Source organism: Tursiops truncatus, chromosome 4, assembly GCF_011762595.2.
Source record: "Tursiops truncatus isolate mTurTru1 chromosome 4, mTurTru1.mat.Y, whole genome shotgun sequence".
Taxonomy (NCBI): domain Eukaryota; kingdom Metazoa; phylum Chordata; class Mammalia; order Artiodactyla; family Delphinidae; genus Tursiops; species Tursiops truncatus.
The window spans coordinates 2,878,626-2,905,820 of NC_047037.1; the positions used below are offsets into that span (position 1 = coordinate 2,878,626).

The following is a 27,195-nucleotide window of genomic DNA, read 5'->3' on the forward strand; positions in this document are numbered from 1 at the left end:
TTGTATACATTTTATTCTTTTGAACAGATACTAAAGTCTGTGCATGGTTCAGAATTCAAAATGTATTAAAAAGTCTGCAGTATTGAGGACACGGGGAGGGGGAAGGGCAAGCTGGGACAAACTGAGAGAGTGGCATGGACATATATACATTACCAAATGTAAAATAGATAGCTAATGGGAAGCAGCTGTGTAGCACAGGGAGATCAGCTCGGTGCTTTGTGTCCACCTATTTATAAATAAATAAATAAAATAAAAGGCAAAAAAAAAAAACCTGCACTGAAGTTCCCCTCTGCCCACCACGCCTTTATCATCAGGTTCTCTTCTCACAGGCTGGCAGTGTTGTTAGTTTCTTGTGTGCCCATCCATAGAGGTTATTTGCATTTCCTTCTTTCTCTTTATGTTCACAGATGGCTTATACCATACACACTGTTATACACTTTGCCTTTCTCACTTAATATTTCTTAAAGATTATTCCACATCAACTCATGCAGAATTTTGTCATTCTTTTTTTTTCTTTTTTTTTAACATCTTTTTTTTTAACATCTCTAGAGTATAATTGCTTTACAATGCTGTGCTAGTTTCTGCTTTATTTATTTTCTTTTTTGGTTTGTTTTTGTTTTTGTTTTTGCGGTACGCGGGCCTCTCACTGTTGTGGCCTCTCCCGTTGCGGAGCACAGGCTCTGGATGCGCAGGCTCAGCGGCCATGGCTCACGGGCCCAGCCGCTCCGCGGCATGTGGGATCTTCCCAGACCGGGGCACGAACCCGTGTCCCCTGCATAGGCAGGCAGACTCTCAACCACTGTGCCACCAGGGAAGCCCTAATTTCTGCTTTATACAAAGTGAATCAGCTATACATATACATATATCCCCATATCCCCTCCCACTTGCGTCTCCCTCCCACCCGCCCTATCCCACCCCTTTAGGTGGTCACAAAGCACCAAGCTGATCTCCCTGTACCATGCAGCTGCTTCCCACTAGCTATCTGTTTTACATTTGGTAGTGTATATTTGTCCACGCTACTCTCTCACTTCATCCCAGCTTACGCTTCCCCCTACTCGTGTCCTCAAGTCAATTCTCTATGTCTGCGTCTTTACTCCTGTCCTGCCCCTAGGTTCTTCAGAACCTTTTTTTTTTTTAGATTCTCTATATATGTGTTAGCATATGGTATTTGTTTTTCTCTTTCTGAGTTACTTCACTCTGTATGACAGAATCTAGGTTCATCCACCGCACTACAAATAACTCAATTTCATTTCTTTTTATGGCTGAGTAATATTCCATTGTATATATGTGCCACATCTTCTTTATCCATTCATCTGTCGATGGACACTTAGGTTGCTTCCATGTCCTGGCTATTGTAAATAGAGCTGCAATGAACATTGCAGTTCCATACAGACTAACTAACTAACTAACTAATAAACATTGTAGTTCCATACAAACTAACACTAATGAACATTGTGGTACATGACTCTTTTTGAATTATGGTTTTCTCAGGGTATATGCCCAGTAGTGGGATTCCTCGGTCATATGGTAGTTCTATTTTTAGTTTTTAAGGGACCTCCATTCACTTCTCCATAGTGGCTGTATCAATTTACATTCCCACCCACCAACAGTGTGAGAGGGTTCCTGTTTCTCCACACCCTCTCCAGCATTTATTGTTTGTAGATTTTTTGATGATGGCCATTCTGACTGGTGTGAGGTGATACCTCATTGTAGTTTTGATTTGCATTTCTCTAATGATTAGTAATGTTAAGCATTCTTTCATGTGTTTGTTGGCAATCTATATATCTTCTTTGGAGAAATGTCTTTTTAGGTCTTCTGCCCATTTTTGGATTGGGTTGTTTGATTTTTTGATATTGAGCTGCATGAGCTGCTTGTAAATTTTGGAGATTAATCGTTTGTCAGTTGCCTCATTTGCAAATATTTTCTTCCATTCTGAGGGTTGTCTTTTCATCTTGTTTATGGTTTCCTCTGCTGTGCAAAAGCTTTTAAGTTTCATTAGGTCCCATTTGTTTATTTGGGTTTTTATTTCCATTTCTCTAGGAGTTGGGTCAAAAAGGATCTTGCTGTGATTTATGTCATAGAGTGTTCTGCCTATGTTTTCCTCTAAGACTTTTATAGTGTCTGCCCTTACATTTAGGTCTTTAATCCATTTTGAGTTTATTTTTGTGTATGGTGTTAGGAAGTGTTCTAATTTCATTCTTTTACATGTAGCTGTCCAGTTTTCCCAGCACCACTTATTGAAGAGGCTGTCTTTTCTCCATTGTATATTTATGCATCCTTTGTCATAGATTAGTTGACCATAGCTGCGTGGGTTTATCTCTGAGCTTTCTATCCTTTTCCATTGATCTATATTTCTGTTTTTGTGCCAGTACCATACTGTCTTGATTACTGTAGCTTTGTAGCATAGTCTGAAGTCTGGGAGCCTGATTCCTCCAGCTCCGTTTTTCTTTCTCAAAATTGTTTTGGCTATTCAGGGTCTTTTGTGGGTCCATACAAATTGTGAGGTTTTTTGTTTGAGTTCTGTGAAAAATGCCATTGGTAGTTTGATAGGGGTTGCATTGAATCTGTAGCTTGCTTTGGGTACTATAGTCATTTTAACAATGTTGATTCTTCTAATCCAAGAACATGTTATATCTCTCCATCTGTTTGATTCGATGGTTTTAATTTCTCTGTCGAACCTGAATGAGATCCTTTCTGGGTAGAGTAATCTTGGTTGTAGGTTTTTACCTTTCATCACTTTATTTATTTATTTATTTATTTATTTGCGGTACGTGGACCTCTCACTGTTGTGGCCTCGCCCATTGCGGAGCACAGGCTCCGGATACACAGGCTCAGTGGCCATGGCTCACGGGCCCAGCCACTCCATGGCATGTGGGATCTTCCTGGACCGGGGCACGAACCTGTGTCCCCTGCATTGGCAGGCAGACTCTCAACCACTGCACCACCAGGGAAGCCCTTTCATCACTTTAAATATGTCCTGCCACTCCCTTCTGGCTTTCAGAGTTTCTGCTGAAAGATCAGCTGTTAACCTTATGGGGATTCCCTTGTATGTTATTTGTTGTTTTTCCCTTGCTGCTTTTAATATTTTTTCTTTGTATTTAATTTTTGATAGTTTGATTAGTATGTGTCTTGGTGTGTTTCTCCTTGGATTTATACTGTATGGGACTCTCTGTGCTTACTGGACTTGATTGGCTATTTCCTTTCCCATATTAGGGAAGTTTTCAACTATAATCTCTTCAAGTATTTTCTCAGCCCCTTTCTTTTTCTCTTCTTCTTCTAGGACCCCTATAATTCAAATGTTGGTGCATTTAATGTTGTCCCAGAGGTCTCTGAGACTGTCCTCAATTATTTTAATTCTTTTTTCTTTATTCTGCTCTGCTCTAGTTATTTCTTCTATTTTATCTTCCAGGTCACTTGTCCGTTCTTCTGCCTCAGTTATTCTGCTGTTGATTCCTTCTAGAGAATTTTAAATTTCATTTATTGTGTTGTTCATCATTGTTTGTTTGTTCTTTAGTTCTTCTAGGTCCTTGTTAAACGTTTCTTGTATTTTCTCCATTCTAGTTCCAAGATTTTGGATCATCTTTACTATCATTACTCTGAATTCTTTTTCACGTAGACTGCCTATTTCCTCTTCATTTGTTTGGTCTGGTGGGACTTTACCTTGCCCCTTCATCTGCTGTGTGTTTTTCTGTCTTCTCATTTTGCTTATCTCACTGTGTTTGGGGTCTCCTTTCCACAGGTTGCAGGTTCATAGTTCCCATTATTTTTGGTGTCTGCCCCCAGTGGCTAAGGTTGGTTCAGTGGGTTGTGTAGGCTTCCTGGTGGAGGGGACTGATGCTTGTGTTCTGGTGGATGAGGCTGGATCTTGTCTTTCTGGGGCGCAGGACCACGAGCGGTGGTATGTTTTGGGGTGTCTGTGACCTTATTATGATTTTAGGCAGCCTCTCTGCTTATGGGTGGGGTTATGTTCCTTTCTTGCTAGTTGTTTGGCATAGGGTATCCAGCACTGTAACTTGCTGGTTGTTGAGTGGAGCTGGGTCTTAGCATTGAGATGGAGATCTCTGGGAGAGCTTTTGCAGTTTGATATTACGTGGATCCAGGAGGTCTCTGGTCGACCAATGTCCTGAACTCGGCTCTCTCACCTCAGAGGCACAGGCCTGATACCCGGCTGGAGCACCAAGATCCTGTCAGCCACACGGCCAGGTACATGGGGAGTTTCTTGCCTTTTGGGAAGTCTGAGGTCTTCTGCCAGCATTCAGCAGGTGTTCTGTAGGAGTTGTTCCACATGTAGATGTATTTCTGATGTATTTGTGGGGAGGAAGGTGATCTCCACGTCTTACTCCTCCGCCATCTTGAAGGTCTTCATGTCATTCTTTTTTTACATTCATATAGCACTCCCCTGGGTGACTATCAGATGGTTTATTTTCCTAGGCCCTATTGATGGACTCTTAGATTTTACACATCTCCTTTTACAGGTGTTCAAGATATGGGTGTTACAGGTTTTTAAGAAGTGAGATTGTGGGTACTTTCTATATTTTGTGCCATAATTAGAAAGTCTTCTCTGTTTTAAATCTTTGTATCATCTCATTGTTTCTTCTAGAACTTTCATTTGTTATATTTAAATCTTTCATCCACTTAATTAACCAAGTTGTCTTATAAGGTATAAGTTATGGATTCAACTTTGACTTTTTTTCTGGATGGTTTACTAGTTGTTCCATCTCCATGAATTAAAGAAGCCGGTTTTTATCATATTGTCAATTTCCATATATATCGAGATCTCTTTCCGAACTTCAGTGCTGCTCCATTGATCTGCTATATATTCATGCACTAATACTGCATTATTTTAATCATTAAGTCATCATACTATGTTTTAATATCTAATCAGGTTAATTCCATCCCATTACTCTTCTTTTTCAAAATTTTCCATATATTTACTATTATGTCAAGATAGTATTCATATAATGTTCCTTCCATGTGGGCTTTTAAGCCATCAAGAACAAGCAGTGCATATTATTATGTGCCATTTTAGCATCCTTTAAGATAAAATACTTTTTACTCAGTGGACTTACTACCATGATTAGCAATTTTAGTGTTGCTCATATCAAGCCATCTTTCCTTTCCTGAAAATATTCCATTTTTTCTGAAATATTGCTCTTTTAGTTTTTCTCAAGAATTTTTTGATATTTTATTTAAGACTTTTGCATCAATATATACAAGTGATCTGGGCAGATCACTTTTTCATATTTCTATATCATAATTACACTGGTTTCACAAAAATCACTAGGAATGTTTCCTCTCTATTTGTGCTATCAAAACGTTTAAATAGCATTTTTTTGTCCATGAAATAACCTGTAAATGAAATCATCTGAATTTCATACTTTCAGGGAAAGAATATGGGAATTCCTTGACAGTGCTTATTTTTTCCGTTATTATTAGTCTATATGGAATTAGCTTTTATGTATTTTGCTATTTTGTATTTTTGAGAAAATCAATTAATTGGGGTTTTAATTTATTTCCACAAAATTATTCAGTCATCTATTATAATTGTTCTAATTCTCAGCATCTGTAACTAATTTCCCTTTCTATTTCTAATTTTTTGAATTTTTTATTTCTTAATTAAGTTAGCTGGTAGTTCATCTATCTATTTTTTTTTTAAAGAATCAACTTTTGAATATCTTTACTTATCAGTCCTGTTATAATTTTTTTTTTAATATTTTTTAAAATTATTTTATTTATTCTTTTTTTTTTTTTTTTTGGCTGCACTGGGTCTTCATTGCTGCACACAGGCTTTCTCTAGTTGCAGTGAGCAGAAGCTACTCTTCATTGTGGTGCACGGGCTTCTCACCATAGTGTCTTCCCTCATTGCAGTTGCAGGGCTCTAGGCACGCGGGCTTCAGTAGTTGTGGTGGATGGGCTCAGTAGTTGTGGTTTGCGGGCTCTAGAATGCAGGTTCAGTAGTTGTGGCGCACGGCTTAGTTGCTCTGCGGCATGTGGGATCTTCCAGACCAGGGCTTGAACCCCTGTCCCCTGTGTTGGCTGGCTGATTCTTAACCACTGTGCCACCAGGGAAGTCTCAATACTTTTTAATTCTATAAACATTCTGACATTATTAATTCTTTCAACATTTCTTTGTGTTCTTTTTCTAACATACCTAATGTTAAATGCATAATGCATTTCAATTTTTTCAGCTTTATTAGTATGATTTACAAATAAAAGTATACATACTTATTTTTAAATTATTTATATTTACAATATGATTTTTAAGTGTACAGTTTGATGATGTAATATATGTATATGTTGTGAAATGATTACCACAATCAAGGTAATTAACACATCCATTAACTCACGTAGTTTCCATTTTTTGTGTTTGTGTGTGATGAAAACACTTAAGATCTACACTTAGCAAATTTCAAGCATGCAATACATTATTCTTAACTATAGTCACCCTGCTGTACATTAGATCTCCAGAAATGATTCATCTTATAACTGAAAGTTTGTACACATTGACCAACATCTCCCCATTTTCCCCACCCCCATCCCCAGGCAGCCACCATTATACTCTCTGATTCCATGAGTTTGACCTTTTTAGATTCCACATATGAGTGAGATCATACAGTATTTGGCTTTCTGTGTCTGGTTTACATCATTAGCATACTATCTTCCAGGTATTATTCATGTTGTCACAAATGACAGGATTTGCTTTTTTATGCCTGAATAGTATTCCATTGTATGCATGTCATATTTTCTTCATTCGTTCATTCATTGATGCATACTTAGGTTGTTTGCATATCTTGGAAATTGTGAATAATTTTGCAACGAACATTAGAATGCAGATATCTCTTCAAGGTATTGATTTTGTTACCTTTGGATATATACCCAGAAGTGAAGTTGCTGGACCATATGGTATTTCTATTTTCAAATTTTTGAGGAACTTCCATAATGTTTTCCATAATGCCTGTACCAATGTACACTCTCACCAACAGTGCACCAGGGTTTGCTGGTCTCCACATCCTCACCGACACTTATTATCTTTTCTTTTTGATAATAGCCATTCTAACATGTGTGAGATGATATCTTATCATAGTTTTGATGAGCATTCCCATGATGACTCGTGATGTTGAGCAGCTTTTTATATACCTGATGTCCATTTGTGTGTCTTCTTTGGAAAAACATCTATTCAGCACCTCTGCCCATTGTTTTAACTAGGTTACTTGGGGTTTTTTACTATTGAGTTGTATGAGTTCCTTATATTTTTTTGTATTTTAACCCCTTATCAGATATATGGTTTGCAAATATTTTCTCCCATTCAATAGATTGCTTTTCATTTTGTTGATGGTTTCCTTTGCTGTGCAGAAATTTTTTAGTTTGATGTAGTCCCACATGTTGATTTTTGCTTTTGTTGTCTGTGCTTTTTGTGCCATATCCAAAAAAAAATACTGCCAAGACCAATGTCAAGGAGATTTTCCCTATGTTTTATTCTATGAGTTTTACAGTTTCAAGTATTATATTTAAGTCTTTAATTCATCACAAGTTAGTTTTTGTGAGTGGTGTAAGATAAGCATCAAATTTCATTCTTGTGCATGTGGATATTCTGTTTTCCATCACCATTCATTGAAGAGACTATCCTTTCCCCACTGTGTATTTTTGGCCCCCTTGTCAAAAATTAGTTCAACATATATGTGTGGGTTTATTTCTGGGCTCTCTATTCTGTTCCATTGGTCTATGTGTCTATTTTTATGCAGAACCATACTATTTTGATTACTATAACTTTGTAATATAGTTTAAAATCAGGAAATGTGATGCCTCCAGTTTTGTTTTTCCTTTAAAGATTGCTTTGGCTATTCAGGGTCTTTTGTGATTCCATACAAATTTTAGGATTGTTTCTTCTGTTTCTGTGGAAAATGTTATAGAGATTTTGATAAGGATTGCATTGACTATATAGGTGGCTTTGAATAGAATGAACATTTTAACAATATTAATTCTTCTGATCTGTGAGCACAGGATATCTTTCCATTTATTTGTGTCTTCTTCCATTTCTTTCATCAGTGTTTTATGGTTTTCTGTGTAGAGATCTTTTACCTCCATCATTAAATTTATTGTTAAATATTTTATTTTTTGATACTATCATAAATGGAATTAGTATTATAACTTCTTTTTCAGATAGTTTGCTGTTAGTGTATAGAAATGCAACTGATTTTTATATATTGATTTTGAATCCTGCAACTTTACTGAATTCATTGATTAGTTCTAACAGTTTTTTGGTGGAGTCTTTAGGGTTCTCTCTATATAAGATTATGTCATCTGCAAACAGAGACAATTTAACTTTTAACTTTCTGATTTGAATACCTTTTATTTCTTTTTCTTACCTAACTGCTCTGGTTAGGACTTCCAGTATTACTTTGAATAGAACTAGTGAAAGTGAGAACTCTTGTCTTGTTCCTGATCTTAGAGGAAAAGCTTTCAGATGTTAGCTGCGAGCTTGTCATATAGGCCATTATTATGCTGAGATGCATCCATTTCTTACCTCATTTGTTGAGAGTTTTTGTCATAAAACAATGTCGGAATTTGTCAAATGTTTTTTTCTGACTCTATTGAGATGATCATGTCATTTTCATTCTATTAATGTGATGTATCACATTTATTGACTTGTGTATGTTGAACTATTTTACCCATCACAGGGGTAAATCCCATGTGATCGTGTTGTGTGGTCCTTTAATGTGCTGTTGAACTCAGTTTGCTGATATTTTGTTGAGGGCTTTTGCATCTGTGCTCATCAGGGATATTGGCCTGCAATTTTCTTTTCTTGTAGTGTCCTAATTTGGCTTTGGTATCAGGGTAATTTTGGCCTCATACAATGAGTTTGGGAGTGTTCCCTTCCCTTAATTTTTGGAAAGATTTTGAGAAGGATTATTGTTAATTCTTCCTTAAATATTTAGTAGAATTTACCAGTGAAGCCAGAAGATCCTGGGCTTTTCTTTCTTGGGAGTTTTTAAAATACTGCTTCAATCTCTTTACTTGTTATTGGTCTCGTTAGATTTTCTGTTTCTTCATGAGTCAGACTTGGTAGGTTGTAAGTATACAGAACTTTATCCAATTTGTTGGTGTATGATTGTTCACAGTAGTCTCTTATCCTTTGTATTTCTGTGATATCAGTTATAATGGCTCCTTTTGCATTTATAATTTTCTTTCTGTCCTCTCTTTTTTATTTTTTGTTAGTCTAGTTGAAGGTTTGTCAATTTTGTTTATCTTTTCAAAAACAATCTTATTTTTGTTGATCTTTTTCTGTTGTCTTTTCCAGTCTCTATTTCATTTATGTCTGTTCTAATCTTTATTGTTTCTTTCTTTCTACTAACTTTGGCCTCAGTTTGTTCCTCTTTTCTTAGTTTTTTGAGGTATAAAGTTAAGTTGTTTGAGATGTATTTTTTTCTTAATGTAGGTGTTTATCACTATAAAATTCCTTCTTAGAACTACTTTTGCTAAATCCCATAAGGTTTGATATGTTGTATTTCCATTTTCATTTGTCTCAAGATGCTTTTTGATTTCCCTTTGATTTCTTCTCTGATCATTAGTTGTTCAGAAGTGTTTTGTTTAATTTCCACACATTGGTGAATTTTCCATTTTTCTTCCTGTTATTGATTTCTAGTTTCATAGCATTGTTGTTAGAAAATATACCTGATATGATTTCAGTCTTCTTAAATTTGTTGACTTGTTTTGTGGCCCAACATGTGATCTCTCCTGGAGAATGTTCTTTGGGCAAGTGAGAATAGTGTGTATTCTGCTTATATCAGTTGAAATGTTCTGTATATATCTGTTAGGTTCATTTGGTCTATAGCGTTAATCAAGTCCACTATTTTCTTATTGATTTTCAGCCTGGATGATTTATCCATTGATGAAAGTGAAGTACTGAAGACCCTACTATTGTTGTATTGCTGTCTATTTTTCCCTTCGGGTCTGTTAATAGTTGCTTTGTATATTTAGGTGGCCCAATGTTGGGTGCATATATATTGCAATTGGGTGCATATATATCCTCTTGATGAGTTGTTTAGGAAAGAGTTTTCTTGATTTCCAAGTAATTGCACTTTTCCTTTTTGTATGTGCCTGCTTTTCTTTCTTTTACCTTTTTAATTTTCTAAGTTGATTATATTGTAGGAATATTATTATTTTGTCTCTAGTATTTCTACTTATTTCTACTCTTGGGAAGTTTCTTTGTCACCTAACATTGGTCACATTTTATGATTATTCAGTTTTTACCCTGTTATTCTATAATTATTTTTTAGGTGTGAAATTTGGTATATAATTCTAGATTAACATTATTAATAGTATTATCTGATATTCTTTATAATTTTATATCCACTTAATCTTTCAAGGGATGCAAGGTATGTTAAAATCTTCAACTACTATTGTGTTTCCATTTATTTTGCCTTGAACTTTCTTCATTTTAATTACATATGTTACTATACTGTGTTCCTTGGAGCATAACGATTCATAATGGTCATATTTTCTACTTGATAAATAATTTTAAGGTAGATGGAGACTGAAACATTGGATCAACAGGCAGTTACTCTACACTAAATTTATCTGAGAAAATATCATATTTGAAAATTTCTCAAGGGGCACAAGGAGTTGGTGACAAGTGTACCTGTGAGAGAGCGAAGAACAAACGCATGTAATAATAAGATGTTTTATTAATCAGGAAAAGTGCTGGATATTTTAACTCCTTCTTCCCAGAGTTTGGTTCTTCTGGCTATGAATTTTGTGAGAAAGGGCGGCAGTTGTATCTTATTCATGAATCCAGCAACTAGCACAGTGCTTTGCCTTTGCTCTTGGTAGATACTCTGGTAATAGTTGTGAATGAATGAGTGAATAAGTGAATGAGTGAATGAATGTAGAAGCAGCAAAATACTAAATATGTGTGGCAGACCAGGATAGTTAGTACCACATTTGTGCCATCTCTTAGCCAAACATGCCAATTCTTACAGAGCAGACTACTGTGTTCCATATTTCTTCAACATTTTTCATAGACTCACTCCAGGAGCCAGCTCATAATATACTAAGCATTCCTCCTAAATGTACACAGATTTCTTATTTACTTTATGATCACAACTGAGAAGGCATAACAGACATAGCAGAGATGGGAGCCTGTAGTCATGGCCATTGTCTAGTTTCTGGGTCAGAGGTGAGCAACCCTTGCCAGAGAGATCCAGTCCCAAAATGGAAGAGACAAGTTGTCCTTGTGATGAAGCAAGGTCACACCCCTCTTAGAGTTGAGTTCCTCATGTTGTCATGTGAAAATTCTAGAGACCAAGTGTTGATTAAAAATAATCTTTTTTTTTTAATATGTAGAAGTGTAGGGTGGAGAGGTGGGGGGGGTGCGGGGCGGAGACCAGAAAGAGTATGTGAAAATATCAGTGGTTAAATCTAGGACAGGTTTTGACTTTTTTTCTCCTTTATACTATCTGTGTTCACAAACACTTCCATGTGAACTGGTGTTATTTTTATGCTAAAAAATGTTTTTTAAAAAATTCAATCCTTTGCAGTCTTCCATTCTACGACCCTTTAGCTCAGGGGTTATAACTTCTCACACATGCTCAGAGGAGCAGTCCTGTGGAGTTGGCACTCAAAGTACTAAGAAAGGGCTCCAACCAGCTGCTGCTAGAACCTCTGCAGGATGCAAAGACTGCTCCTGGAAATGCTAAAAGAGACCAGTGGCTGCAGCCCACAGCTACTGCCGGCAGGGGCTCCCAGGGGCCTGAAGAAGAGAGGGAAGGGCCCTCTCTCTTCTCACCTTCCAGTCTCCCTCTGGTGCCTCCTATTGGTGGAATCAAGTAGAACACCCTCTGGCCAGGCACTGTGGGAAAGAGTTTGCCTCAGAATCACACAGCAGAGAACAGAAGGGTGGATTTGGAGCTGGGGAGTGACAGGTAACAAACTGGCACTCAGTTTGGAGGTTGAAAAGTCTGTGGTTTTGTAAGCTGCAGTCAGCCAGCTTTATCCATCATACGATTCCGCCTTTCCTTCAAACAACTGCTGATGTCCCGAAATTCCAGATACCTCTTGGCTTTTCAAGAAAATCACCTCTCCTTTATTAAGGGGATATTCATGGGTAAACCCTTTATAAACTGTTCCGGCAGCATTAATATGAGGTTGAGCCCTGTGAGGGCTCAGCTCATTTTCACACACTCCTACCCAGTTGGTACCTTGATAAGGCTTATTCTTATCCACTCAACTGCGAAATCATGGGAATAATATCCTCCATCAAATGGAGCAGTGATTATTAACAGAACTACTCATTTTATGAACAGCCACGTCACCTTGATTGAACTCAGAGAATGTCTCATCTCTCACAGGAAATGTTTGCCTGTCACTCAGGTAATAGGTGTCTCACTCATCAGGGGCTGGGCGTGTGAGGGAGCTTCAGACCCATCAGGAGTGAACTTTCCAAATAATGTGGGTTGGGCTGATCAAACTGTGTGTGCTGTATGTTAAAATGTCATCGACCTGATGTTCTGAGCTACGAATTTCATGTTTTTTTTAAATATCCCATAGGTGCAACCGTGGCTCAGCTTTTGCCTTCACGGGTAGTGACGTGGACAGTTAGTCGTCAGGACCTTCCGTTCAGAAAAGATTTAAGCTCAGAGTCTGCAAGAACACACTTGGCTCAGAGGTCAGGAAGCAGAACTTTGAGCCTCAGTTTTCCCATACAGCAGGGTTTATCTTTAGACATTTAACATCTGAGCTTCAGTGTCCCCAGTTGTAAAAGATATAATAAGATGAAGTTGTGGGCATTGAGTGAAATGACCCATGTAAAAAGGCATCGCAAATGCAGGCAACCTTTATTCTTGCAAGGGGCAGTCAAGTATAGTAGTTTAGAGCAAAATGTCTGGATCCACAGGACCTGGGTTCAATTCCTAGCCCTCCCACTTAACAGTCTTTACAACCTTGGGCAAGGGCATCACATCTCTTTAAATTTATTTATTTGTTTGTTTGTTTATTTATTTATTTTTGGCTGCATTGGGTCTTCATTGCTGCGCGTGAGCTTTCTCTAGTTGCAGCGAGCGGGGGCTACTCTTCGTTGCGGTGCATGGGCTTCTCATTGCAGTGGCTTCTCTTGTTGTGGAGCACGGGCTCTAGGCATGCGGGCTTCAGTAGTTGTGGTGAGCGGGCTCAGTAGTTGCCGCTCACAGGATCCTGAGCACAGGCTCAGTAGTCGTGTCGCACGGGCTTAGCTGCTCCGCAGCATGTGGGATCTTCCCAGACCAGGGCTCGAACCCGTGTCCCCTGCATTGGCAGGCGGATTCTTAACCACTGTGCCACCAGGGAAGTCCCAAGGGCGTCACATCTCTTAAGTTTAGATCCCCTACATCACAGGTTGTTGAGAGTAATAAAGGAGGTAGTATATGTAGGACACTTAGCAGAATGGCAAACACTCAATACATGTTAGATGCTGTTACAGTTATTGCCTTTCTTTTTATCATTATTATTATCCTACTTTTTATGGAACCATATACACATGTGCAGGATATACGGTGACTAACATAGTAACATGTTAACGTAAGTACCATTATCGTCTTTCTTCTCTGCTCAGTTTCATTGAACACACAACCAGAAACTCCTTAGATTTGTTGTAGATTTTACTCTAAAGCCAAGCACATGTTTGGTCTAGTTGGCTCCTGCCCTGGAACTGAGAAGATGGAGCTCCAGGAAGACATTCATGCATTTCACGTAGGATCTGCATTATTCCTTGGATGTTTTAGAAACTGGCTGATTTCCCTTTCTCTGGAAATCTTTGTTTTCAAATCACGCGAATTTATTTTTCCTGAAAATCACACAGTTCGTTTTTGCAGGTAAAACCAACAATACAGGTTGATGACCAAGGCCCACTGTCTTTCCTTTTCATATAAGAAAACAGGATAGTGTGTCTTGTTTACAGTAAACAATGACTCTAGCGATGGTTCAACGGAAGTGTTCCATCTCATAACTGTAAAAATCATTTGGGGACCAAAAAATCTGTTTTTTGAGGGAGAGTAGATGTTGTGAAAAATATTGACTTAAATGTTCTCTCGCTGAGAAAGCATTAGTTGAACTCCCAACACAGACCATTCAACCGGGAGCCATCCGTTGCTGCAACACTGCTTACAAGAGTCCATTTTATAAATGCTGCTGTCCCCAGAGAAGTGAGTTATCCTCTTAACAAATCTCTTTTACACAGTATCACACAGAGGATATAAATCCCAGGCTTTCCTAATGTTATCAATTATTTTATTAAAAAAATTATACCCTGACGAATGTATGTCTAATACTGTGCCCTTTTTATAAGTTACAACCTGCATGAAGTAAGCCAAGTTCTCAGTAGACAGCGAGGACACTTCGGGAGCCCTCCACCCTCTTCCCCGCCTGCCTCTCCACCTCAGCTACTCCGCAAGGAGAACACAGCTTCACCTGACGGCTCTTCTCTCCTGCACAACAGAAGCACTTTTCTTGTATGAACTCATTTAATCCTCATAACACCTCTGTAAGGGTCATACTATCTTCTTCTTTTAGGACACATGTTCAAGTGATATTAAAACAAGCTGATGGATGGGACTTCCCTGGCGGTCCAGTGGTTAAGACTCCGCTCCCAACGCAGGGGGCACGGGTTCGATCCCTGGTCAGGGAACTAAGATCCCACAAACCGCCCGGCCCGGCCTAAAAAGAAAATAAATAAGTAAATACAACAAGCTGTTGGAGATATCCCGCGCAGGCATCCAGATTACATTGTCAGGATGATTTCAGCCCAAACACCTACACTTTGGACAACCCCCATTCTGAAAGACCCTCCGTACACAACTGGATCTGGACCTGGAAGATCACACAACCCTGTGCAGGATTTGCAGAGCATCTGTGTTTTGTAGAGTCAGGTTTTCTTAGTTACTCTTTCCCCCCCCCACACTTGTATGGTCCTCTGCGCTTCTGATAGAGTACCAGATACAACCTCCTCCAAGTAGAATTGTTTGTGAGTGCTCTGTCATCTCTACCAGGCGATGCTTCCCAGAGGGGAAGGAGCAGGGCTTAATCATCTTTGTGCCCATCGAGGAACCCAGCTGAGGGACACGCATCTGGCAGATGGGATGGCTCGGCGATTCAGAGCACTAGATCTGGGTTGACATTCTGATTCCTCCTCTCAGCAGCCGGAGGGAAAAGCTTCCCTGTCCCTCTAACCCTCTGTTTCGTCAATTAGCAGAAACAAGTGGACGTGTCTGTTCCTCCAAACAGCCTGGTGATTAATGACACAGTGTCTGTGCCCTCCTTGGGAATTCTCTGGAGACAGAGCAGTCCCCAAGAATCTTCCTATGTCACACCATTGCTCACATCTTAGGGATTCCCTAGTGAGAATGTTGAAGCCAGGACTCTGGGTAACCTGACCTCAGTTCACCCAGACCCTCTGTGGTTGGGTGAGCACCTGTCAAGATAGTGAGCAGACAGACACACTGTATATAAAATAGATAAACAACAAGGACCTGCTGTAGAGCACAGGGAACTCTGCTCAATACTTTCTAATGACCTATATGGGAGAAGAATCTAAAAAAGAGTGGATACGTGTATATGTATAACTGAATCACTTTGCTGTACACCTGAAACGAACACAACATTGTAAGTCAGCTATACTCCCATCTTTTTAAATGGTTTAAAAAAAAATAAAATAAAATAACAAATAAATTTTTTTAAAAGGATTGTGAGGGGCTTCCCTGGTGGCGCAGTGGTTGAGAGTCCGCCTGCCGATGCAGTGGACACGGGTTCGTGCCCCGGTCCGGGAGGATCCCAAATGCCGCTGAGCGGCTGGGCCTGTGAGCCATGGCCGCTGAGCCTGTGCGTCCGGAGCCTGTGCACCGCAACGGGAGAGGCCACAACAGTGAGAGGCCCGCGTACCGCAAAAAAAAAAAAAAAAAAAAAAAAAAAAAAAAAAAGGGTTGGTGAGAAGAGAAATGGGCAGATGAGCAGAAGGGGGTGCTCCCCTTCTTAGCCTAACAGGGTATGCTCTTGAGTTCCTGGAGGGGGGAAACGGTCCTCAGTGAGCTGTCCGTCTCCATCTTTTTTTTTTTTTTGCGGTACGCGGGCCTCTCATTGCTGTGGCCTCTCCCATTGCGGAGCACAGGCTCCAGATGCGCAGGCTCAGCGGCCATGGCTCACGGGCCCAGCCGCTCCACAGCATGTGGGATCTTCCCGGACCGGGGCACGAACCCGTGTCCCCTGCATCGGCAGGCGGACTCTCAACCACTGCGCCACCAGGGAAACCCCATCTCCATCATTTTAATGATGCCACTTTAGGGCCGTGGTTCTCAGCCTCGCCTGCACATCTGAATGTCCCAGGCAGTTACAAAGCTCAGGCCTCAGTTACGAAACACTAATTGGGTTGGGATGCAGCCTGGGGACTTTGCAAAGCCACCCAGGTGATTTGGGTGTGTGGCTCAGGGTGACCAATAGAGTTTTAGGAGCTAAGCAGTGCCACCAGTTTGACTTTGCAGCTGGGAAACAAAAACCCACAGCTGGCCCCGACTGCTATTGGCAAAGCTGTGCTGAGAGGCAACCAGAGCCCCACGGCTATGGCAGGACCAGAAGTGGCCGTGCAGACAGTGTGCAAACGGGGCCAGGGGCTGGATGGAGCCCCCCTGGACCATCAGACCTTGAGGATGTCAAACCCATTCTTTGATTGGATGCAAACGTGAGCCTGAATGTGATAGCCAGGTTCCGCCCTGCCCCTGACAGAGGGCGGGTTGTACTATATCAGGGCAGAATAGAAGGATCAGGTTTGAACCTCAGGAAGTGGGTATGTGATTCACCCAACAGGCATTTTTTAAGAATCCTAGTTCCAGTGTGCCAGGCATTGTGCAAGGAGCAGCTAATAAAAAGATAAGGTCTGACGGTCCGTGCCGAAGCCAAATGGCTCAGAGTGATCACGCCATATAATATTTCAAAACGTGTTATTTGCGGGAAGGCTTTAAATAAGCCAAAGGGGAGGCGGGACCCTTCAGTTGCATAGCTGAGCTGTTGGCATTTCTAACTCAGAGGGATGAATAGAACATTATTGTGTTGCATCGGCACAAGTACAGCAAGAAAAAAAAAAAGATGCCTGGAGCCAGCCGTGAGCCAAACGTGAATCAGCAATCTCCTTCTATTGTTCGGAAAATAATCATGATGCTGGGAGTCGGGCATTTAAGAATCTTGCAGAATGCCCCTCCCCACAGCAGGAAACAGACCCTGGTTGAAACATGGCATCTTCATTTTGGCTTCCTGAGCTGAAAGGAATGTAAAAAACTTGGAGAGGATTCAGGGGGAGCTGAAGTGTGAATATGGAAAATACAACCCAGAAGAAACGAGAGATGATTTAGACGCAGCGTTGGCAACCTCTCAGAGGCGGCTCACCAAGTGAGTGTTGATTCTCTCTGACAGCAGGAAGTAGGGCTCCCCCCCCAAGGCTTCGTTACCTAGCGAATGTTCTGGGCTGATCGCTGGGCGAGCTGGTGGGAGAGGGCACAGAGCAGTGCCTGCCTTGTGAACACCTTCTGATCTGTGGCAATGGGCAGGGGGTTTTGAACCCCAGCTGCACCAGAATCATCACCTGGAGGCTGGACTTCCCTCTCAGAGGTTCTGATTCAGTAGGTCTGGGGTAGGGCCTGATCATCTGCGTCTCTGAGTCCCCAGCTGATGCGGATGCTGCTGAGCTGGGACCGCACTGGAGGAAATAAGTCATGGGGCAGGAGCGGAGGGTGAGTGTGGCTTGAGTGCAGAAGCCCAGGTGCTTCTGTGCCATTGGTGTGTTGGTGCTATCGTGGGTCCCTCAGTGCACAGGTAGTGGCTTTTAATTAGCCATGTGCTTTGGATCAACCACACTGGCCACGATTTTGCCACCCGCCAAGGAAGCATGGCCAGAGGGAGGGAAAGAGAGTTCTCTGCAGGCCTGCGGCAGTCAAACAGGACGTAGTGTGTCCGGTGACTCTGAACCAATGAGCGTGTGTGGCTTCAGGGGTAAGAGTGACAGTAGGGTGACCCATCTCCACATTTGGCTTATACTTCAGCGCTTCTCTCATGAGCAGAAGTTCTCAACAGAATCAGCCGGGAAGCCTTTTCTAGGTACACATTCCAGGGCCCAGCCCCGGAGATGGCGAGCAAGGCTTCTCAGCTGATTCTGCTGTGACCCCCTCCGTTGAGATTAAGAACTGCTTTTCCTGCAGCCTCCATGGACGTGCCCCACCCTTACAAGAAAGCAGAGTGCAAAGCCAGCCTCTTCGAAGGTGCAAGACTCCTTCACCTCGTCAGGTCTCGCTGTCACTGTTACTACAGGACTCGAGTGTCTCAAATTCCAGGATGCACACTTGAAATGCAAGGGGGTCTTCAGAGAAGGAAACTGTCCAGTCACAGAACTGGGGGCCTGGATCAGCCCCTCTTCTAGACCAGGTTGACTGGGCTGGTCCTGAGTGGAGAGGTGGGGCTACCTGCCCAGCGTCAAGTGTAGCCCACCAAGATGGTGCCCCAGTGCCTCTGACTTGTGCCCAGATGGTGTAGGCTGGTGGCTCCCAACATGTGATTCCTGGAAAGTACAGTCCAGTCACCCAGGAACTTGGACGTGCAGACTCCCAGACACCCCTACCCGACACCACCACCCCTAGACTGGCTAAATCAGAAACTCTGGGGCCAGAGCCCTGGCCATCTGTGTGAGGAGCCCTCCAGGAGTTTGCCGAACTTTGAGAACCACTAGTTTAGTTTATATGTAGCTTCCTTGCTACACGTAAGTCAGAAACAGAACAGAATAGAAAAGCAGGTGACCTGCCATTTATAGATTTATTGAGATCCTCTTACAAGAATTCCGGCGTGTGTAACATGCTCATTCGTCAGATTCTCACCTAAGAACTTAGCATCCAGCCACTTTCTCGGCTGCCTTTGGTGTTCCTGCAATTCCCAGTGATAACACAGCTTACTGCGTCCCCCTCCTAAGACAAGGCGAGGGCTGCGTTCCTTTACTTTTTAGAGACTTCACCGCAAGTTCACCGTGTGATAGGGGCTCCGGAAACTCTATTGAATGATGGTCAAATCTTGTTTATGCCCACAATGAGCTTAACTCCAGCCGAGGTTTCATTCTCTGTTCTCTCCTCCACAGCTCATGCCAGGCTGACCCACTGAAAGGTCAATATGAAACTGAAAGGCCAAATTAGGTAGCCCTGGGTTCACAGAGAATGAGGGCTAAAAAGAGATCAGGTAACCACACCCTCGAACTTTTCACTGATGCCCAGAGCTGTTACGGCCACGGTCCCCAAACTCTGTACCAAGGCACCCTGGGAGTGCCACAGCAAACCCAGAGGAACACAACGGAATGTCTAATTTTTGAGGGAAACACAGGCACAGCCATCAGACACCATGCAAATACTACTATTAGGCTGTTTGGAACTATTTACTTAATAAACAGAACATTTGTTCCTTTTACCTGGGGTCACTGTGAAGCAGTTTCTGAAACAGTAGCGGTGCCACGAAAATTGAGAACCTCTGCGCCCTAGAATCACTGACCATGGAAGGGGGTATATTTTGACTGTACACTTTCTGGTGGCACATTTAAGGGAATTCATATTCCAAATTTAACTTAAAAGTCAGGAGGAAAAAAAAAAAAAAACCTCTAACCTAAATGAGAATAGAATTTTGAAAAAGAATAGATACATGTACATGCATAACTGAATCACTTTGCTGTACACCCGAAACTAACATAACATTGTTAATCAACTGTACTCCGATATAAGATTTTTTTAATTCATAAATTAAAAAAAAGAAGAATGCAACTGCATGAGTCTTTTAAGGGCTTTTTTCCTTTCTTACCTTCCTAGGTAGATCTATTCACCCCAATTCCCTGACTCAACCCTTAACCAAGGTTCCTGTAATTTTTTAAAAAATCACCTTTCTTCGTGACTTAAATATAATGGATTAATTCTTACAAATTTGAACTGATAATTGCTCTGATGCATTCTTGAAAATCACCTTTAACACGCATTGTTGAAAGACAAAACCTAAGCTGTGTGTGCACTGTGCTCGCAGGAAACCGTTGACTTTGTCAAAATATTCAGCCTTCACCAGGCAGCATTAAACGAGAACCCACCGAAGGGGAAAATGGAGATTGTACGACGTTTATGAAGTCTATTTCTGTAGATAACTCTCAATGCAGACGCTCTCCTTCCACTGCATTTGGCATCTAAGAAATAGTGAACAATTATAACTATATTTATTAGGAGAATTTTATTTGCATCTTCAAGGGATTTGCGGGGGGGGGCAACGCAGTCTTCATAATGTCTCCTCTGGAAGAATATTCTTTCTATCCCAGGGTTAAAAATCTGCAAGGACCTCAGGGCAGATTCCAGAGGCAACGGAACCCAAGCTCCATCTGGGCACTGCCGTCGCCCTGGGGTGGAGATGGTCAGGGGTCAAGCAGTAGAATCTTTCTTAGGAGGCTGTCGAGGGCAGGGGGTTGGAGTGGGTTCTTGTTTGTTGTTGCCTCACTCGCCATCAAACTCTTTTAAGAAGTCCATAATACATCATTCGCTTCCGTGTTACCGTTTTATTTTCCCACGCGTTTGTTTTCCCTACCTGTGTCCTGGTGAGTCAACTAACCACAAGTAAGCGCTCCGGTTCTGCGTGGTACCCTTGTTCCTCAGGCATTATGACGGATGCATCCCAGGCCCCTCACCACACATGCCCGTTGCTGTCTTTGGCGCAGGGATGCTGCACTCCTGTCCACCAGGTGTCAGCAGAGGCAGTTTTAACCGCTTGCTTTGGCCAACAAGACATCTGTTGAGGTTGTTTCTCCTGTTGCGTCGGGCGAGTCCCTCAAACTACCCATCTGCTTCCTCTTAAGAGTCTTACTTCTTAGAAGCATTCAGAGGTGATGGCCCACCTCTAGAGAAAGGTAGCTAGGAAGAAAGTGTGTTATAAACATAGCAGGCGGGGAGTCGAGGCTTTCAGAGGTGGCCTCATAAAACTATTTCCGGCTGGTTCCTCCTTGACTTTTCTATCGCTGCATTATGTGGTTAGAAATGGTTCCAAGTTTCACTCATCGTGACACTAAATTAGATGTAGCAGAGAGTTTTAGATTCACAGGGGACTTGTGTGTTTGTTTGAAAGCCCACTCTGACCCCAAGGACCCCACTCCTAGCACTGCTGACCTAGTCTTCAAAGCAGAAACAGGATTTTTCTCAGGCTGTGGCCCCAGCCCCTTGCACGTGAGGATGCAGGAATACCACCAAGTGCCAAGCACATCTGTTCTATTTCATCCATCTATTCCCTTTGAGGTGGATGACCTTACCCACCTGGGGACGTGACTCTTGACCTCCCCCGTGTCATTCTGTTGACAAATGGCAGGGCCCGTGCTCCTTCCAAGCCATGGTGACTTTGCCCAGGAAAGAGAAGGAGAAAGAGAAGGGAAGAGGGAGAGAAGGGGGCAGTGATTTGGCATGGACAGAGGTTAAAAGGAAGAGTAGAAATGAGCCACAGAGTGGGATCGTTGAACTTGAACTAAAATCATTTTACCGAGAACAAAAAAAATCAGCCACAGCAAATTAAGCTCAGCTTCAACCACAGAGCCTGGCTGTGTTCTCTCTCTACTAAAGGCAGAACACTTAGAGTGATGGCTGAAAATCCGAAAAGGAAATTACAGCTTTACCACCCAGAGTTTACTGATGTCTCTGATGTGGGGCTCTAGGCTCCCGCCACGCCCAGCGGAGAGGTTGTCACCCTGCCCCGTGCTCTAACAGGTGATCCACTGGGACAAACACCTGGGCCATGTCACAGGGGAGAGCTATGACTATTTTCCCACACCTTTACTAAGTAACTCACAGTCTTATGTTCCATTTTAATCAGCCCGATCCCTAGTCTAACTAGGCTGGCTTTGTAAATTTTTTTCTCGTACTGAATTTTTGATACTACACTCCCGAATAGGGTTAGTTTTACCAAGTAGAAAAAGGTGGATCACAATGTTGTACGATTTGAATACCCCTGGCCTCTGTTCTCTTCTATGTGAGAAGCGCCTAAGTTATTACCATCATCAGAAATTCAACCATTATATATTCACTTCACTGGATCCTAGATTTACTCTTAAAATGCAAAGACCTCAGGGAAGGACAACTGGGGCTGCAATTGGAATGCTGTAGAATTGGATACAAATTCATCTGCGCACCCAACCTTCCTTGCTCCCCGTAACAAATTTAAATGAACTTGAAGGGGAAAAAAATTCACAAAAGGTAAAATTCAGACTGGGAAGAGGAGAATGGCAGAGGAGAGAGGAGCATTTCCACCTCCATTTTATCTTAGGGTCTACGGAGGTGGGCTTCTGTGCTGTTATGTCTTTTAAACCACTTCACGGCGCCCCGAGTGGCCAGAATAGCTCCAGTTGCCCACACCTTAGGGATGACTGGGATTGGCCAGGAGATGACCGGGTGTAATAATAGTGACTATAATAATGAAGACCTCTTCCAGTACTGTAGGTCGGTGTCCACTTTTACATTTACAGAGCATTCTCAAATTCCCTGGTCCTCAGGGCTTCCCTGGTGGCGCAGTGGTTGGGAGTCCGCCTGCCGATGCGGGGGACGCGGGTTCGTGCCCCGGTCCAGGGGGATCCCGCGTGCCGCGGAGCGGCTGGGCCCGTGAGCCGTGGCCGCTGAGCCTGCGCGTCCGGAGCCTGTGCTCCGCAACGGGAGTGGCCACAACAGTGAGAGGCCACAACAGTGAGAGGCCCGCGTACCGCAAAAAATTCCCTGGTCCTCGTCATAACCTGAAGGGTGGGAGATTGTGATTTCACTTCACAAGGGCGGCTCAGAGCGTGAAGAGACCCAGCCAAGATGTGCAAACTGCTGACCTGAGACCCAAAAGCATCCGAATGACTCTCAGCCCAGGGTCTGTCCTCCATACCCTGGGACTGAACTTGTTCTTACCAACAATTCCCAAGCATTAGGGACAAAGCTGTGATGGGGGGAAGGGAGAGAAGCAGACACTCCAAGGGGGAGAGAGAGAGCTTCATGACCTCACTGCCCTCCCAGGTGAGGGCAGCCCCTCCGAGGGCATAGCTACTTGCCTGCACCCAGGCAAAGTGTTGGCAAAGCCAAAGTGTGGGTGGGGGGCGGGGGGCGAGGACCCCAGCCCCATCCCACAAGCCCCGCGCAGTGCCCGGCGTCCCGCAGACCTAGTCAAAACAGCGCTTGCCGCGTAAACACAACTTCAAGACCCATCCCAAGTGGAGGGTGTAGCTTGGTTCTCAACTCGTGTCTCCACGACCTCTGACATGAGGTCTATGTAGGAAGCCCGTGGTGTCCATGTGTGTCAATGCCAAGTGAGACGGTGTCCTGTCTGCCTCTGAGAGTCCACCCAGTATTAGCAGTCTCAGCGTGGAGCCCGTAATAGCCAGAGGCTGGAGCATCTGACCTTGTAAACAGAACCAAGAGAGTTGCCTGTGAACGTGACCCCTGCCCACCCCACACGGCCCCCTCTTGGCTTCCTGGGGCCGCTCGGGAAGTACCAGCCGAAGACGTAACTGATGACCCCAGTATAGCTCACCATTCAGACGCTCTGAGAGCCAGGGAGAGGCAAACGAGGACCACAAACGCCCTCCTCGGAAAAGGTCGACGTAGAGCCGTGAGGGAGATGCATGTTTCATTTTTTAATTGAAGTAGAGTTGATTTACAGTGTTGTGTTAACTTCTGCTGTACAGCAACGTGATTCAGTTATACATACATCTACATTCTTTTTCATATTCTTTTCCATTATAGTGATGCATGTTTCATTTTAATTATGTGCAGACTGTGTAAGCAATGACTCACTAGGTCTGCGTGGAAAGATTTTCCAAGGGGGAATTTTCACAGTTGTCCCTTCAGTGTTTTCTACAGAGAAAAAGAAAACACAAGGGGACAAAAGGGTGTGCGGTCAGAGCCAGGGCCTTTGACAAGGTGGGTGGGGTCCTCTCTGGCCCTAGTCTAACTTTGTGACCTTGAACACTAAGACAGGAAAGTAGCAACGATCCCACGCCAATAGGTAGCATCCTGAGGAGTCCCTCTCTGCACCAAGGCAGAGTTATCCTCTCAAATCAGGGCACTCCCTGAAGGGCCTTCCATGGCTCCCTATTTTCCATAGGACAAAGTCCAAATTCCATAGCAAACCTCCCAAGACCCTGCATAATTTGAGGGCATTTCCTAGTTTTTCTACACACGGCTCATTTCTTGCAGAGTAGTCAGTGGGCCTCAGGGGCACAAGGAGGAGAATAAAGCACTAAGTCCTTCGCTGGGGAGAGGCCTATCGCAAAGAAGAGCCTTCGGATACAGGGTCACCTCCACCTAGAAGCCTTCCCAGATTGCCCCAAGTAGAAATGACCTCTCCTTCCCTCGTGGCCCAGTCTGCACTGAAGAGACACTTCAGGTGAAACCTGTCCACACGTTGCACTGTTGTAGCACGATTCTCTCCCTCTGGCAGATTAGAAGCCCCACGTGAACAGGCCCAACTGTTGTCTTCGGACAAAGCCTGGGGCAGCACCTAAATAGAGTAGGCCGTCAATCAAGGCCTCTAGGCTAACCAGCCACATAAACGAATATCGTGTGAAAGGAATGTTCTCGGTGTAGCAGCACTTTCCTAGGGACTACGCTGAAGACCTCTCTCCCCTCAGTTGGTGCTGAAATGCTGCAGCTGTTAATGGACGCTTGGCTCTGAGGGACCGGGATGCAGACCCTTACTGGGTCTCACTGGAGGCTGTTCTCTGCCCAGGAGCAGCAGGCCTGTTGTAACGATGACCTGCAGGCTGTGAGTGGCCCCCAGGACAGGGACAGCGCTGCAGTCAGCGCTGCTCACATCACCCCCGACCTCCTCGCTGCCGGCCCACTCACACACCCAGAGGGGAAGTCCTGTGCTCGCTTTCCTTTCCCCACAGGTAGAACACTCCACTTTCTTTCTTTTTAAGCTGTTTGGACTTTGTTTCCTCCTTTGACGCCGTGACCCCCTCGGTGGCTCCAGAGGGGACCTCCTGTGCTTTCCTCCTCTGCACAGAGCACTGGCTGACACCTGCCCTGTGTCCCGGGCAACCCCGAAGCAGCCCCGCGATGCCTGTCCACTCAGAGCGTTTAACTACAGTTTAAAACTCAAGAGCTCGTTGCAGGAAAATAGCACTAAATAATATGAAATACTAGAGTCCTGTAGGAATAGGAACCGAAGTGCACAATGAACACTATAGGAGTGGGAATAGGAACAGAAATGTATATTAATGCTATAAGAATATTAACAGTTTAGCATAGTGTAGTAATACTAAAGTGCTATAGGAATAGGAGCAGGAATATACTATTAATGCTATAGTAATGGTAACACTTTAGTACAGTGTACTAATATTAAAGTGCTATAGGAATAGGAATGGGAATATACTATTAATGCTATAGTAATGGTAACAGTTTAGCATAGTGTACTAATACTAAAGTGCTATAGGAATGGGAATATACTATTAATGCTATAGTAATGGTAACAGTTTAGCATAGTGTACTAATACTAAAGTGCTATAGGAATAGGAATGGGAATATACTATTAATGCTATAGTAATGGTAACAGTTTAGCATAGTGTACTAATACTAAAGTGCTATAGGAATAGGGACAGGAATGTACTATTAATGCTATAGTAATGGTAACAGTTTAGTACAGTGTACTAATACTAAAGTGCTACAAAAATAGGGACAGGAATATACTATTGATGCTATAGTAATGGTAACAGTTTAGTAGAGTGTAGTGATACTAAATTACTATAGATAGTACTTTAGTACTTTCCTACAGTAGAAAGAAAACAGTACTAAATAACAAAATCAGTACTAAATTTCGTGGTGGTAACAATATTTTTTAAGCCTTAATGAGATGTTTTTCCTCTTTCTGGATACTTTCCGCTTCACACACAATACTTTCTGCAGTTCTGATGCCTGTTCAATTGAAAATTTGAAAACAAAGATATTTTTTAAGTGTTGGTGTAGCAAGAACATAACTAGGATAAAAAGGACACGAAACGCTTTTGCCACATTCGTATTCATGCTGTGTTTGAATGTCGGTACTGTCAGTCAGGATTCCTCTGGTTGCAAGGGGCAGAAACCTGTCTGGACCTGGCTTCTGCGGACGTGGGCACCATCTTGCTCAGGAAGGGTTGAGGGGGCCACAGGGACACAGCTGGGCCTCAGGGAGAGCTGAAGGCAGGGCTCTGAGGCCACAGCATTCTCTTGTCACCCCAAGTTCTCCGTGAATGTCAGGTGCATCCTCTGTCTCACCTTCAGACCGGCTTTGGCCATGTGGCTAAAAGGCATGGCGTCAGACAGTTTGAGAGTTTTAGTTTGATCAATTCTGCCACCAGAGCTGGAATATGTAACCTACCCCAAAAAAGGCACCACGTCAGCCCCTCCCAGGTCTTGGCCCACCGCGGCCAAAGGTGGAGCACTGTGATTGGCCCAGCCGGAGCCAAGTTCCTTGTCCGCTGCAGAATATTCAGAAGCAGCGTCCCAGGAGGATGAGGCCGTGTCCACAAGACGGGAGGGGAGTTAACGGCAGCTCAGTTTCTAAGAACGAGAGGTCTAGACAGTCAGTACTACAGGTGTGATCCGCACTCTCCCTTTAGGGGGTCTCAGAACCTGATTCTCTCTCTCACAACCCAGCTGCACAGTTGAAGGGGACAGAACAGAGGGCTTGTGGCTGGTGACCCTTGAAATGTTCATCAGTAGCAAGAACGCATTTTCCTAGTAATTAATCCTCATCTCTTCTACCAGATGCCAGTTCAGCAATCTCATACCGTGAGATTCAACTTTCATTCATTTTATCTTATTCACTTATTCAGAGCATATATTTCTTTTTTAGTGTTTTTTTATTTATTTTTGGCTACGTTGGGTCTTCGTTGCAGTGTGCGGGCTTCTCATTGCGGTGGCTTCTCTTGTTGCGGAGCACAGGCTCTAGGTGCACGGGCTTCAGTAGTTGTGGCATGCGGGCTCAGTAGTTATGGCTCATGGGCTGTAGAGCGCAGGCTCAGTAGTTGTGGTGCACAGGCATAGTTGCTCTGCGGCATGTGGGATCTTCCCGGACCAGGGCTCGAACCCGTATCCCCTGCATTGGCAGGCAGGTTCTCATCCCCTGCGCCACCAGGGAAGCCCCGCATATATTTCTTGAGGGCCTATTTTGTATCGGACACTCTGC

The 27,195-nt window shown here is 43.1% G+C and overlaps 1 protein-coding gene across 8 annotated transcripts in view; it reads left to right on the forward strand.

The window, feature by feature from the left end:
• The window catches only part of THRB (thyroid hormone receptor beta), a 393,899-nt gene that overhangs the window by 257,974 nt on the left and 108,730 nt on the right, over positions 1-27,195 (forward strand). Inside the window, exon 1 of one of the 8 annotated variants that reach the window (XM_033855257.2) lies at positions 17,225-17,403. The exons of 6 other annotated variants lie outside the window; for them this stretch is intronic. The gene's annotated coding sequence lies outside the window, so the exon portion shown is untranslated. Of the gene's footprint in view, positions 1-17,224; positions 17,404-27,195 lie in introns of those variants that run through there. One more of the 8 variants, XM_033855258.2, reaches the window with a different exon arrangement.